This window comes from Desmodus rotundus, chromosome 8, assembly GCF_022682495.2.
Source record: "Desmodus rotundus isolate HL8 chromosome 8, HLdesRot8A.1, whole genome shotgun sequence".
Taxonomy (NCBI): Eukaryota; Metazoa; Chordata; class Mammalia; order Chiroptera; family Phyllostomidae; genus Desmodus; species Desmodus rotundus.
In genome coordinates, this window is record NC_071394.1 from 62,880,146 (window position 1) to 62,893,595 (window position 13,450).

The following is a 13,450-nucleotide window of genomic DNA, read 5'->3' on the forward strand; positions in this document are numbered from 1 at the left end:
GAACTCTTCATATTAGTATGCATTTTAAAAAGCTTATCAAAATTGGTGAAGTTTTGTGTAGCCATTTTAATGTTGAAGATGGAAGAAAATAAGCAGTATTCTGGCATATTATATTTTATTATTACAACAAAAGTGAAAATGTAGCTGAAACACAAAACAAGATTTGTGCCGTGTACGCAGAAGGTGCTGTGACCGATCGAATGTGTCAAAAGTGGTTTGTGAAGTGTCTTGCTGGACATTTCTTACAGGATAATACTCCATAGTCAAGTAGACCAGTCGAAATTGATAGCAATCAAATCAAGACATTAATTGAGAACTATCATTGTTATACAACGTGGAAGATAGACAACCTACTTAAAATATCTAAATCAATAAAGTTATTGGTGAAAGTGAAAAATGTGTCTTTTATTTTAGAGAAAAAAGTTAAATGGACTTTTTAGCCAACGTAATACTCTAGCATACTCACCACCAAAGGCCCAGTTTCATTTGTCACCATATATTTCAGCCTCTTTTTTCCATTTCACTCTTCCCTCATCCCCCTTCTCCTCTGGTAACCACCAATCTGTTGTTGAATTTATGATTTTGATTTTTTGTATTGTTTGTTCATTTCTGTGTCTGTGTGTGTATATGTGTGTGTGTCTACACACACACACATATAAATATATACATATGTGTGTATATCTGTGTGTATATCTATATGTACCATGAGTGAAATTATATGGAATTTATCTTTATCAAAATTATTTCACTTAGAATAATACTCACTAGAACCATACACAGAAATTAACTTAAAATGAATTAAAGATTTGAATGTATGACCTGAAATCATAAAAAATACAATGAAGAAACATAAGTTTAAGCTACTTGTCATAGGTCTTGACAGTAACTTTGTGGATTTGATTCCAGTGGCAAGTAAAACAAAACCAAAAATCAATAGGTGGGACTTGTTCAAACTAAAAAGCTTCTGCACAGCAAAGGAAGCCATCAACAACACACACACACACAAAACAACTGATTAATGAAAGAAAATATTTGCAAACTGTATATCCAGTAAGGGATTAATATTCAAGATCTATAAAGAACTCATACAAACCAATAACACAAGCAACAAAAAAAGGTGTGTAAGATCTGGATAGACATTTTTCCAAAGAAAATATTTAGGTGGAAAATAGGCATGTAAAAAGAGCTTCGACATTACTAATTATTAGGGAAGTGGAAATTAAACAACAGTAAGACATCTCTCATACTTTTAGAATGGTTATTATCAAAGTGACAAAAAATAAAAACTGTTAGCAAGGATGTGGACAAAAGGTAAAACTTGTGCACTATTGGTGGGATTGTAAATTGGTTCAGCCACTATGGAAGACACTACGGACCTTCCTCAAAAAATTAAGAATAGAACTACCAGATGATTCAGCAATTCCATTCCTGTATATTTATGTGAAGAATATCAAAATACTAAATTGAAAAGCTACATGCTACCCTATGTTCATAATATTATTCACAATAGCCATGATATAGAAGTAACCTAAATGTCCATCAACAGATGATTAGATAAAGATGGTGTGATATACCTACACAAAAAATACAACTTATCAATAAAAGAGTTAAAATCATGACAATCGAGACAGATGGATTTTTGCTCTTTTTTTTTCTTTGTTTATTTCTGTTCAAGAAGATGGGAGAAAGAAGTTGAGATGTCTGGAAAAACAAATATTTCCCTGCCTCCTTCCTTTTCTTTCTCCTCTATTTAAAAATTATTAGAGCAGCTCTAGAGATCAATGAGTGTGTGGAATATTCAACTTTGAGTAAGACAAATGGTAGGTTTAAATATGCAACCTGCATTTGTAGAAGGGATATATTGCTAAAGATATATCATAGCAAAAAACAAGTCATTTTTTAATTAAACTTTTTTTATTGTTGTTCAGTTACACTTGTCTCCATTTTCTCCCAATCCCTCCATCCCATCCCAGCCAAAACCACTTCCCTCCCACACCTCGACCCCCCCACCCTTGATTTTGTCCATGGGTCCTTTCAGTAGTTCCTGTAAACCCCTTTCTCCACTATCCCCTTCCCACTCCCCACTGGCTATTGTTAGATTGTTCTTAACTTCAATGTCTCTGGTTATATTTTGTTTGCTTTTTGATTCAGTTGATTATGTTCCAGTTAAAGGTGAGATCATATGGTATTTGTTCCTTACCATCTGGCTTATTTTACTTAGCATAATGCTTTCCAGTTCCATCCATGCTGTTGCAAAGGGTATAAACTCCTTCTTTCTCTCTGCTGCATAGAATTCCATTATATAAATGTAGCATAGGTTTGAGATCCACGCATTTGCTGATGGGCACTTAGGTTGCTTCCAATACTTGGCTATTGTAAATTGTGCGGCTATGAACATTGGGGTGCACAGGTTCTTTTGGATTGGTGATTCAGGGTTCTTAGGGTATAATCCCAGCAGTGGAAATGCTGGGTCAAACAGCAGTTCCATTTTTAGTTTTATGAGGAAATTCCATAATGTTTCCCACAGTGGCCTCGCCAGGCTGCATTCCCACCAACAATGTACCAGGGTTCCCTTTTCTCCGCATCCTCTCCAGCATTTGTTTGTGGATTTGTTTATGTTGGCCAATCTGATCCGTGTGAGATGGTACCTCATTGTGGTTTTAATTTGCATCTCTCTGATGGCTAGTGAAGCTGAACATCTTTTCATGTGGCTCTGTGCCCTATGCATGTCTTCTTTGGAGAACTGTCTGTTCAAGTCCTTTGCCCATTTTTTTAATTGGGTTGTTTGTCTTCCAGGAGTGGAGTCATGTGAGTTCTTTATATATTTTGGAGATCAGACCCTTGTCTGAGGTATCATTGGCAAATATGTTTCCCCATACTGTTGGTTCTCTTTGTAATTTGGTGCTGTTTTCTTTAGCATTGCAGAAGCTTTTTATTTCGATGAGGTCCCATTTGCTTATTCTTTCCTTTATTTCCCTTGCTTTTGGGGACATGTCTGTGAGGATGTTGCTGCATGGAATGTCTGAGATTTTCCTGCCAATGTTTTCCTCGAGGACTTTTATGGTGTTATGACTTATATTTAAGTCTTTTATCCACCTTGAAGTTATTTTTGTGTATGGTGTAAGTTGGTGATCGAATTTCATTTTTGTGCATGTAGCTGTCCAGATCTCCCAATACCATCTGTTGAAGAGGCTTTTTTTCATCCATTTTATGCTCCTGCCTCCTTTGTCAAATATTAATTGACAGTAAAGACTTTAGTTTATTTCTGGGCTCTGTGTTCTGTTTCATTGGTCTATGTGCCTGTTTTTATGCCAGTACCAGGCTGATTTGACTACAGCAGCCTTGTAATACAGTTTGATATCAGGTATTGTGATCCCTCCAGGTTTATTCTTTTTTCTCAAAACTGCTGCAACTATTCGGGGTCGTTTATGGTTCCATATAAATTTCTGAAATGTTTGTTCTACATGTGAAATATGTCATGGGTACTCTAATAAGGATCACATTGAATCTATAAATTGCTTTGGGTAGTATGGCCATTTTGATGATGTTAATTCTTCCAATCCATGAGCATGGTACATGCTTCCATTTGTTTGTGTCTTCCTTAATTTCTTTCTTCAGTGTTGTGTAGTTTTCTGAGTACAGGTCTTTTACCTCCATGGTTAGGTTTATTCCTAGGTACTTTATTTTTCTTGTTGCTATATCAAATGGGATTTTTTTCCTGATTTCTGTTTCTGCAGTTTTGTTGTTGGTGTACAGGAATGCCTTTGATTCCTGAGTTTTGACTTTAGATTCAGCTGTTTTGCCAAATTCATTTATTACATCAAGTAGTTTTTTGGTGGAGTCTATAGGATTTTCCATGTACACTATTATGTCATCTGCAAAGAGTGACAGTTTCATTTCCTCCTTTCCAATTTGGATGCCTTTTATTGCTTTTTCTTGTCTGATTGCTGCGTCTAGGACTTCCAATACTATGTTGAATAGGAGTGGTGAGAGAGGGCATCCTTGTCTTTTCCGGATCTTAGTGGGAAATCTCTAAGATTTTGCCCATTGAGTATGATGTTGGCTGTAGGTCTCTCATATATGGCCTTTATTATGTTGAGGAATGCTCCCTTTATTCCCACTTTGCTGAGTGTTTTTATCAGAAATGGGTGCTGTATCTTATCAAATGCTTTTTCTGCATCTATTGATATTATCATGTGATTTTTGTCTTTGCTGTTGTTGATGTGAAGTATTATGTTTATTGATTTGCGAATATTGTACCATCCTTGTATCCCTGGGAAGAATGCCAGTTGGCCATGGTGTATGATCTTTTTAATGTATTGCTGTTTGCGGTTTGCCAATATTTTGTTGAGAATTTTTGCATCTATGTTCATCAGTGATATTGGCCTGAAATTTTCTTTCTTCATTGTTTCTTTATCTGGTTTGGGGATAAGTATGTAGCTGGCTTCATAAAAAGAGATTGGGAGTCTTCCATCAGTTTGGATTTTTTTGGATAGTCTGTGAAGGATAGGGGTTAGCTCTTCCTTAAATACTCTGTAGAAATCTCCTGTGAAACAATCTGGTCCAGGGCTTTTGTGTGTTGGGAGATTTTTGATGACTGCTTCAATTTCGTCTGCTGTTATTGGTCTGTTCAGGTTTTCTGCTTCTTCTTCATTCAGTTTTGGAAGATTATATTTTTCTAGAAATGTGTCCATTTCACCTAGGTTTTCAAATTTCTTGGCATACAGTTCTTCATAGTAATTTCTTACAATCCTTTGTATTTCTGTGGTATCAGTTGTAATCTCTCCTCTTTCATTTTTAATTGTGTTTATTTGCATCATCTCTCTTTTTTTCTTGATGAGCCTACTTAAAGGCTTGTTGATTTTGTTTGTCTTGAAACCAGCTCCTGGATTCATTGATCCTTAGAATTTGGCTTTTAGTCTCTACATCATTTACTTCTGCTCTGATCTTGGTTATTTCCTTCCTTCTGCTTGCTCTGGGCTGTCTTTGTTGTTGTTCCTCCAGTTCTTGTAGGCGTAGGGTTAGGTTGTTTGTTTGAAATGTTTCTATCTTCTTAAGGTAGGCCTGTATTGCTATGAACTTCCCTCTCAGGACTGCCTTTGCTGTGTCCCATAGGTTTTGGGTTGTTGTGAGTTCATTTTCATTTGTTTCCAGAAAGTTTTTGATTTCTTCCCTAATCTCGTTCTTGACCCATTCATTGTTTAATAGCATGCTATTCAGTCTCCATGATTTTGATTGTTTTGGGTTTTTTCCTTTGGGCCTGGTTTCCAGTTTCAGGCCCTTGTGGTCAGAGAAAATGCTTGATATGATTTCAATTTTCTTGAATTTGTTGAGGCTTGCTTTGTGTCCTATCATGTGGTCTATGTTTGAGAAAGTTCCATGTACACTTGAAAAGAATGTGTGTTTGCTTCTTTGGGATGAAAAGCTCTCTATATATCAGTTAAGTCCATTTCCTCTAGGGTATTGTTAAGTGACACAATATCCTTCTTGATATTTTGTTTGGAAGACCTGTCCATTTTTGACAGTGGGGTGTTAAAGTCCCCTACTATAATTGTGTTGCTGTCAATATCTTTCTTGAAGTCCTCCAAGATTTTCTTTATGTATTTGGGTGCTCCCATGTTGGGTGCATATATATTTACAATGTTTATGACTTCTTGGTGGATTCTTCCTTTGAGTATTATGAAGTGACCTTCTGGGTCTCTCTTTATGGCCCTTCTTTGGAAGTCTATTTTGTCTGATATTCGTATTGCTACCCCTGCTTTTTTTTCCTGTCTGTCTGCTTGGAAAATTTGTTTCCAGCCCTTCACTTTCAGTCTTTGTAAGTCTTTTGTCCTGAGATGGGTCTCTTGTAGGCAGCATATGTGTGGGTCATGTTTTCTTATCCATTCAGCTATTCTATGTCTTTTGATCGGAGCATTTGAACCATTTACATTTAAGGTTATTATTGATGGGTAGTTATTCATTTCCTTTTTTTCCTACCTGTGTTCCTCTCTCTTTCTCTTTTCCTTCCTTTCCTTAAAGCAGTCCCTTTACCATCTCTTGCAGTGCTGGTTTGGTGGAAGTATATTCTTTTAGACTTCTTTTGTCTGGGAAACTCTTTATTTGGCCTTCTATTGATTGAGAGCCTTGCTGGGTAATGTAGTCTTGGTTGCAGAACTCTGGTTCTCATTACTTGGAACATTTTTTGCCATTCTCTTCTGGACAGGAGCGTTTCCATTGAGAAGTCTGTCGCTAACCTTATTGGGGCTCCCTTGTATGTTACTCCCTTTTTTTCCCTTGCTGCCTTTAAGATCCTCTCTTTGTCATGGAGATTTACCATTTATTTATGATGTGTCTTGCAGTGGGCCTCTTCGCGTTCCTCTTGCTTGGGACTCTGTGTTTCCTGGATTTTAGTGACTTTTTCTCTCCTCAGTTTAGGGAAATTTTCCATCATTACTTTTTCAAACAGGTTTTCTATCCCTTGCTCTTCTTCTTCTCCTTCTGGTATTCCTATTATACTGATATTGTTATGTTTCATGTTGTCCTGCATTTCCCTTATTGCCTCTTCATTCTTTCTGAGCCTCTTTTCCTTTTCTTGCTCTTTCTGGGTGTTCCTTTCTACTTTGCCCTCCAGCTCGCTGATCCGATCCTCTGCTTCATCAAGTCTGCTTTTGATTCCTTCTACTGTTTTCTTCAATTCAGAAATTGTATTCTTCATTTCCTCTTGTCCCTTGTTGATAGTTTCTATTTCCTTTTACATGTTGATATAGCTTGCAGTGAGTTCATTGTAGTTTCCCTGTAGTTTCTGGTAGTTGTCTGTGAGCTCAGAGAGCTCAGTGAGCTTCCTGATGACCATTGCTTTGAACTCAGTATCTAACAGTTGACTTGCCTCTTTTTCAGTTAGCATTCTTTCTGAAGCTTCCTCCTTTCCTTTCATTTGAGGATTGTTTCATTGTCTTCCAATTGTTTGTGATACTCTTCTTGTTAGCCTGTGTTTTTTAAATTGATCTATTCTGACTTCCTGGGTTTATGGTATGAACTTCTATAGTAGATTGCCAGTGAGATTCAATGGTGCTGTCTCTTTAAACTCCTGTGCTCAGTGGTCTTGAGCTGACGTTTATGGGTCTAACACAGTCTAACTCTGGTCTTTTCAGCACTTAAGGTTTTATTGTCTCACCTGTGGGAAAAATAGAAAGGGGGGGTGAGAAAAAAAAAAGAAGGGAAGGAGGGAAAAAAGGAATAGAAAAGGAAAGGAAGGAAGGAAGTAAGAGTAAAGAAAGATTGGAGGCAAGATAGGAAGGAATTTTAACAAAAATTAAGACAAAAAAAAATAAAAGAACGCAGGGAGAAGGAATAAAAAAGGTAAAGGATGGAAGGAAGAAGGAATAAAAAAAGAAAGAAAGACAGAAAGGAAGAAGGAATCCAGGGGGAAAGGAGGAAGGAAAAAAAAAGGAAAAAAAAATGTCTTCTACTGGCTTTAAACCAGTCAGCTTAGTTTTGGTGGTCTTCCTGTCTGTGGAATGGGAGGGGGTGGTTAGAAGGATTGGTTTCACTTTTCTCCCTTCCTCAGCCACACTCTTCGCTGTTGTTCAGCCTTCAGTCTAGTTCCTTAAGGTCCTTCTGGTCCCCACTAGGCCTTTAGTTCAGCAGCTGTGTTGTCCTTGAGTTGCATCAGATGGGGGTAACTCACACTCCTTCTTCTTGTTCTTTGCTGTCTTAGATGCTAGGGGCTCTGGGTGCTGCTATGGGGTAGTTCAGCCCCCTACTGGGTCAAGTCTTTACAGGGAATGCAGTCTCCCCTAGCCCTGTAGCTCCCCTCTGCTGGGCGTTCTGCCTTCCTCCTATAGAGCCAGTAGGCCCTGCAGGGTGCTGTGCACAGGGGGTAGGTAAGACTTTTTCAGAACTGGTGCTTTTGGGTGTGGTCGCCTGCAGGCAGCCAGGCTGTTGATTGGGTTGTGTGGCTGATCTCCATTGGGACTGGGGTTGTCTTCCAATCCCCTGTTTTGGGTCTGTGGGCGGGGGCAGCCAGCCATTGATCTGGTTGCGTGCTCACCCAGGAGCTTTTTGTCTGTGCTCCCAGGCAGCCAGGCACTTATCAGGGCGCCCGCCCACCCGGGGTTTCAGGTGTGACCCCAGGCCACTGATTGGGTATGCGCCCACTGGGGCACTTTGGGTCTGGCGCCCAGGCAGCCGGGCCGCCTATCGGGGTGCACGCTCACCCGGAGTTTCAGTTGTGGGCCCCCAGTAGCTAATTTGGGTGCAAGCCAGCAGGGCTTCAGGTGAGCACTGGGGCTGCTTTTCTGTGTTCACAGTCAATGGACTGAGGGGGGAGGGGTGCCAGAGGGCGCTGCTGCTATGGAGTGTTCTCTAACTAGCTGCTGCGTGCCTCTATTTTCTTTTCCTTTTTGTGAAATTCTTCCTATTCAAGACTCCCTGGTCCAAACAAGCACCTGGCTACTCACATAGCCCATCCTGGCTCTCTCCAAATAATCCTGCAGCAGACCCTGTGCCCGGGTAGGGGCTTCAGCCACCCTGGTTCCCCCCGCTGGTCCCAGGGACCTTATTGTCCTTAAGCACTCTTCTTACCGTCTGATCTTTCAATGTCCTCTATCTTTGGTCTCCGATCTTCATATATGCTGGAATACTGTTGGATATTCACTCTACTCCTCAGATCAGCTACGTATTTCACTGGTGTTGAGGGGAACTGGACTCCATTCCCACCTATCTCGCAGCTATCTTCCGAATTGGTGATCAAGTTTCATTTTTTTTGCATGTAGGTGTCCAGTGTCCAGATCTCCAAACCCTATTTGTTGAAGAGGCTATTTTTGCTCCATTTAATGCTCCTGCTTCCTTTGTCAAATATTAATTGACCATACAGACTTGCATTTATTTCTGGGCTGTCTGTTCTGATCCATTGGTCAATGTGCCTGTTTTTATGCCAGTACCAGGATGTTTTGATTACAATGGCCTCTTAATACAGTTTGATATCAGGTACTGTGATCCCTCCTGCTTTGTTCCTCTTTCTCAAAATTGCTGCAGGTATTCGGAGTCATATATGGTTCCATATAAATTTCTGAAGTGTTTCTTATATATCTGTGAAATATGTCATAGGAACTTTAATAGGGATTGCATTCAATCTATACATCACTTTGGGTAATATGGCTATTTTGATGATGTTAATTTTCCCAATCCATGAGCATGGTACATGCTTCCATTTGTTTGTGTCTTCCTTAATTTCTTTCTTCAGTGTTGTGTAGTTTTCTGAGAACAGGTCTTTTACCTCCTTGGTTAGGTTTATTCCTAGATACTATATTATTCTTGTTGATATAAGAAATGAGATTTTTGTTTCTGTTGTTTCATTGTTGGTGTACAGGAATGCCTTTGATTTCTGAATATTGACTTTGTATCCCGCTGTTTTGCCAAATTCATTTATTAGGTTGAGTCATTGTTTGGTAGAGTCTATAGGATTTTCCATGTACACTATCATGTCATCTGCAAACAGTGACAGTTTCATTTCCTCCTTTCCAATTTGGATGCCTTTTATTGCTTTTTCTTGTCTGATTGCTGTGGCAAGGCCTTCCAATTCTATGTTGCAGAAAAATTGTGAGAGAGGGCATCCTTGTTTTGTTGCTGGTCTTAGTGGGAAAGCTTTAAGTTTTTGTCCATTGAGTATGATGTTGGCTGTAGGTTTCTCATATATGGCCTTTATTATGTTGAGGAATGCTCCCTCTATTCCCACTTTGCTGAGTGTTTTTATCATGAATGGGTGCTACCTTATCAAATGCTTTTTCTACATCTATTGATATGATCATGTAATTTTTATCTTTGCTTTTGTTCAAGTGGTGTATTATGTTTATTGATTTGTGAATATTGTACCATCCTTGTATCCCTGGGATGAATCCCACTTAATCGTAGTGTATGATTTTTTTAACGTATTGCTGGATATGGTTTGCCATTATTTTGTTGAGGATTGTTGCATCTATGTTCATCAGCGATATTGGCCTGAAGTTTTCATTCTTCATTGTTTCTTTATCTGGTTTTGGGATTAGGATTATGTTGGCTTCATAAAACGAATGTGGGAGTCTTCGATCTTGTTGAATTTTTTTAAATAACCTGTGGAGGATGGGGGTTAGCCCTCCCTTAATGGTCTGTATAATTCTCCTGTGAAGCTGTCTGGTCCAGGACTTTTGTTTGTTGGAAGCTTTTTGATTACTGTTTCAGTTTCATGAGGTTTTATTTATCTGTTAAGGCTATCTGACTCTTCTTCATTGAGTTTTGGAAGGTTATATTTTTCGAGAAATATGCCCATTTCATCTAGTTTTTCACATTTCTTGGCATATAGTTCTTTATAGTAATTTCTTACAATCCCTTGTATTTTGGTGGTACCAGTTGTAGTCCCTCCTCGTTCATTTCTAATTGTGTTTATTTTGGTCCTCTCTCTTTTTTTCTTGATGAGCCTGCTTAAGGGCTTGTTGATTTTCTTTATCTTTTGAAAGAACCAGCTCCTGGATTCATTGATCCTTTGAATTGTGCTTTTAGTCTCTACATCATTTAATTCTGCTCTGATCTTAGTTATTTCCTTCCTTCTGCTTGCTCTGGGCTGTCTTTGTTGTTGTTCCTCCAGTTCTTGTAGGCGTAGGGTTAGGTTGTTTGTTTGAAATGTTTCTATCTTCTTAAGGTAGGCCTGTATTGCTATGAACTTCCCTCTCAGGACTGCCTTTGCTGTGTCCCATAGGTTTTGGGTTGTTGTGAGTTCATTTTCATTTGTTTCCAGAAAGTTTTTGATTTCTTCCCTAATCTCGTTCTTGACCCATTCATTGTTTAATAGCATGCTATTCAGTCTCCATGATTTTGATTGTTTTGTGTTTTTTCCTTTGGGCCTGGTTTCCAGTTTCAGGCCCTTGTGGTCAGAGAAAATGCTTGATATGATTTCAATTTTCTTGAATTTGTTGAGGCTTGCTTTGTGTCCTATCATGTGGTCTATCTTTGAGAAAGTTCCATGTACACTTGAAAAGAATGTGTATTTGCTTCTTTGAGATGAAAGGCTCTCTATATATCAGTTAAGTCCATTTCCTCTAGGGTATTGTTAAGTGACACAATATCCTTCTTGATATTTTGTTTGGAAGACCTGTCCATTTTTGACAGTGGGGTGTTAAAGTCCCCTACTATAATTGTGTTGCTGTCAATATCTTTCTTGAAGTCCTCCAAGATTTTTTTATGTATTTGGGTGCTCCTATGTTGGGTGCATATATATTTACAATGTTTATGACTTCTTGGTGGATTCTTCCTTTGAGTATTATGAAGTGACCTTCTGGGTCTCTCTTTATGGCCCTTCTTTGGAAGTCTATTTTGTCTGATATGCGTATTGCTACCCCTGCTTTTTTTTCCTGTATGTTTGCTTGGAAAATTTGTTTCCAGCCCTTCACTTTCAGTCTTTGTAAGTCTTTTGTCCTGAGATGGGTCTCTTGTAGGCAGCATATGTGTGGGTCATGTTTTCTTATCCATTCAGCTGTTCTATGTCTTTTGATTGGAGCATTTAATCCATTTATATTTAAGGTTATTATTGATGGGTAGTTATTCATTTCCTTTTTTTCCTACCTGTGTTCCTCTCTCTTTCTCTTTTCCTTCCTTTCCTTAAAGCAGTCCCTTTACCATCTCTTGCAGTGCTGGTTTGGTGGAAGTATATTCTTTTAGACTTCTTCTGTCTGGGAAACTCTTTATTTGGCCTTCTATTGATTGAGAGCCTTGCTGGGTAATGTAGTCTTGGTTGCAGTACTCTGGTTCTCATTACTTGGAATATTTTTTGCCATTCTCTTCTGGACAGGAGCATTTTCATTGAGAAGTCTGTCGCTAACCTTATTGGGGCTCCTTTGTATGTTACTTCCTTTTCCTCCCTTGCTGCCTTTAAGATCCTCTCTTTGTCATGGAGATTTGTCACCATTTTAATTATGATGTGTCTTGCAGTGGGCCTCTTAGGGTTCCTCTTGCTTGGGACTCTGTGTTTCCTGGATTTTAGTGACTTTTTCTCTCCTCAGATTAGGGAAATTTTCCATCATTACTTTTTCAAACAGGTTTTCTATCCCTTGCTCTTCTTCTTCTCCTTCTGGTATTCCTATTATACTGATATTGTTATGTTTCATGTTGTCCTGCATTTCCCTTATTGCCTCTTCATTCTTTCTGAGCCTCTTTTCCTTTTCTTGCTCTTTCTGGGTGTTCCTTTCTACTTTGCCCTCCAGCTCGCTGATCTGATCCTCTGCTTCATCAAGTCTGCTTTTGATTCCTTCTACTGTTTTCTTCAATTCAGAAATTGTATTCTTCATTTCCTCTTGTCCCTTGTTGATATTTTCTATTTCCTTTTTCATGTTGGTATAGTTTGCAGTGAGTTTATTGTGGTATCCCTGTAGTTTTTGGTAATTCCGTGTGAGATCATGAAGCTTCCTTATATCAAATTCTTTGAACTTGTATCTGATAGTTTACTTGCCTGTTTTTCATTTAACATTGTTTCTGAGACTTCCACCTTTACTTTCAGACTTTTCCTGTTAGCCTGTGATTCTTAAGTTGCTCTGTTCTATTCCCCTGAGCTTATTGTGTGAAGTCCTGTGGTAGAGTACCTGTGAAATTCAGTGGTACAGTCTCCTTGATCTCCTGATCTTACTGATCTTGTGCTGTGGTTTATGTTGACTCTGTATGTCTTTGCTTTTTGTTTCTTTTTGAGACTTTCTTTGGTTGGACTTTCCCACCAGCTGGTTATCTGAAGGTCAGTCTGTCCCCCACCTCTTGTTTTCTGTTGTGCAGGTGTGGGCAGGTTGTGTTGGAGCTCGTTCTTCTGTATGTACAAAGTTTTGAAACTTTTCTCTTGGTCTTGTTCTGTGGTTTGTTCCTAGTAATTTTGTCACTATTTAGTTGCCTTTCCAGATAGGTCCTGCGTTGAGTTAGTGTGACTTCCACTCCCTCCTTCACCTTCTCCTGTTCTTAGTTGTTTGTGTTATCTTTGTTGGTGGATTTCCGCTTCAAGGTGGTACCATGGTGTTGATGGCTTCTATCTACTCTTTTTTGTGGTAGGTTTTAGGGGGAAGGCATAATAGTTTAAGAGATCAGGAATGTATTATATGATATTTAAAGTACCAGCTCTTAGAGAAGAGATAGGAGATCCTTAGGATATATATAGTGTTAACTGTGATATTTCATCCACCCAGCCACTTTTTAGAAAGGGTGGAAAAAGATAAAATTCTTGTTGTGGTGTGGTGGAAGGATTGTGAGTTGGATATAGAAAGCTGTGAGTTTGTGGCAGTCAGATTATGAGGTACATTGAGAGCAAGGGGTAGAAAATAGGTATAATGTGTAAGACAACAGTTTTAACCACACTAGTAATAAAGTTCAGGATACAGTGAAGGTGGCTGAGATCTGGGAGGGGTTCTGTGTAGTATTTACAGATGTATGAAACAGCTATTATTTACAATAGTAATGGAGC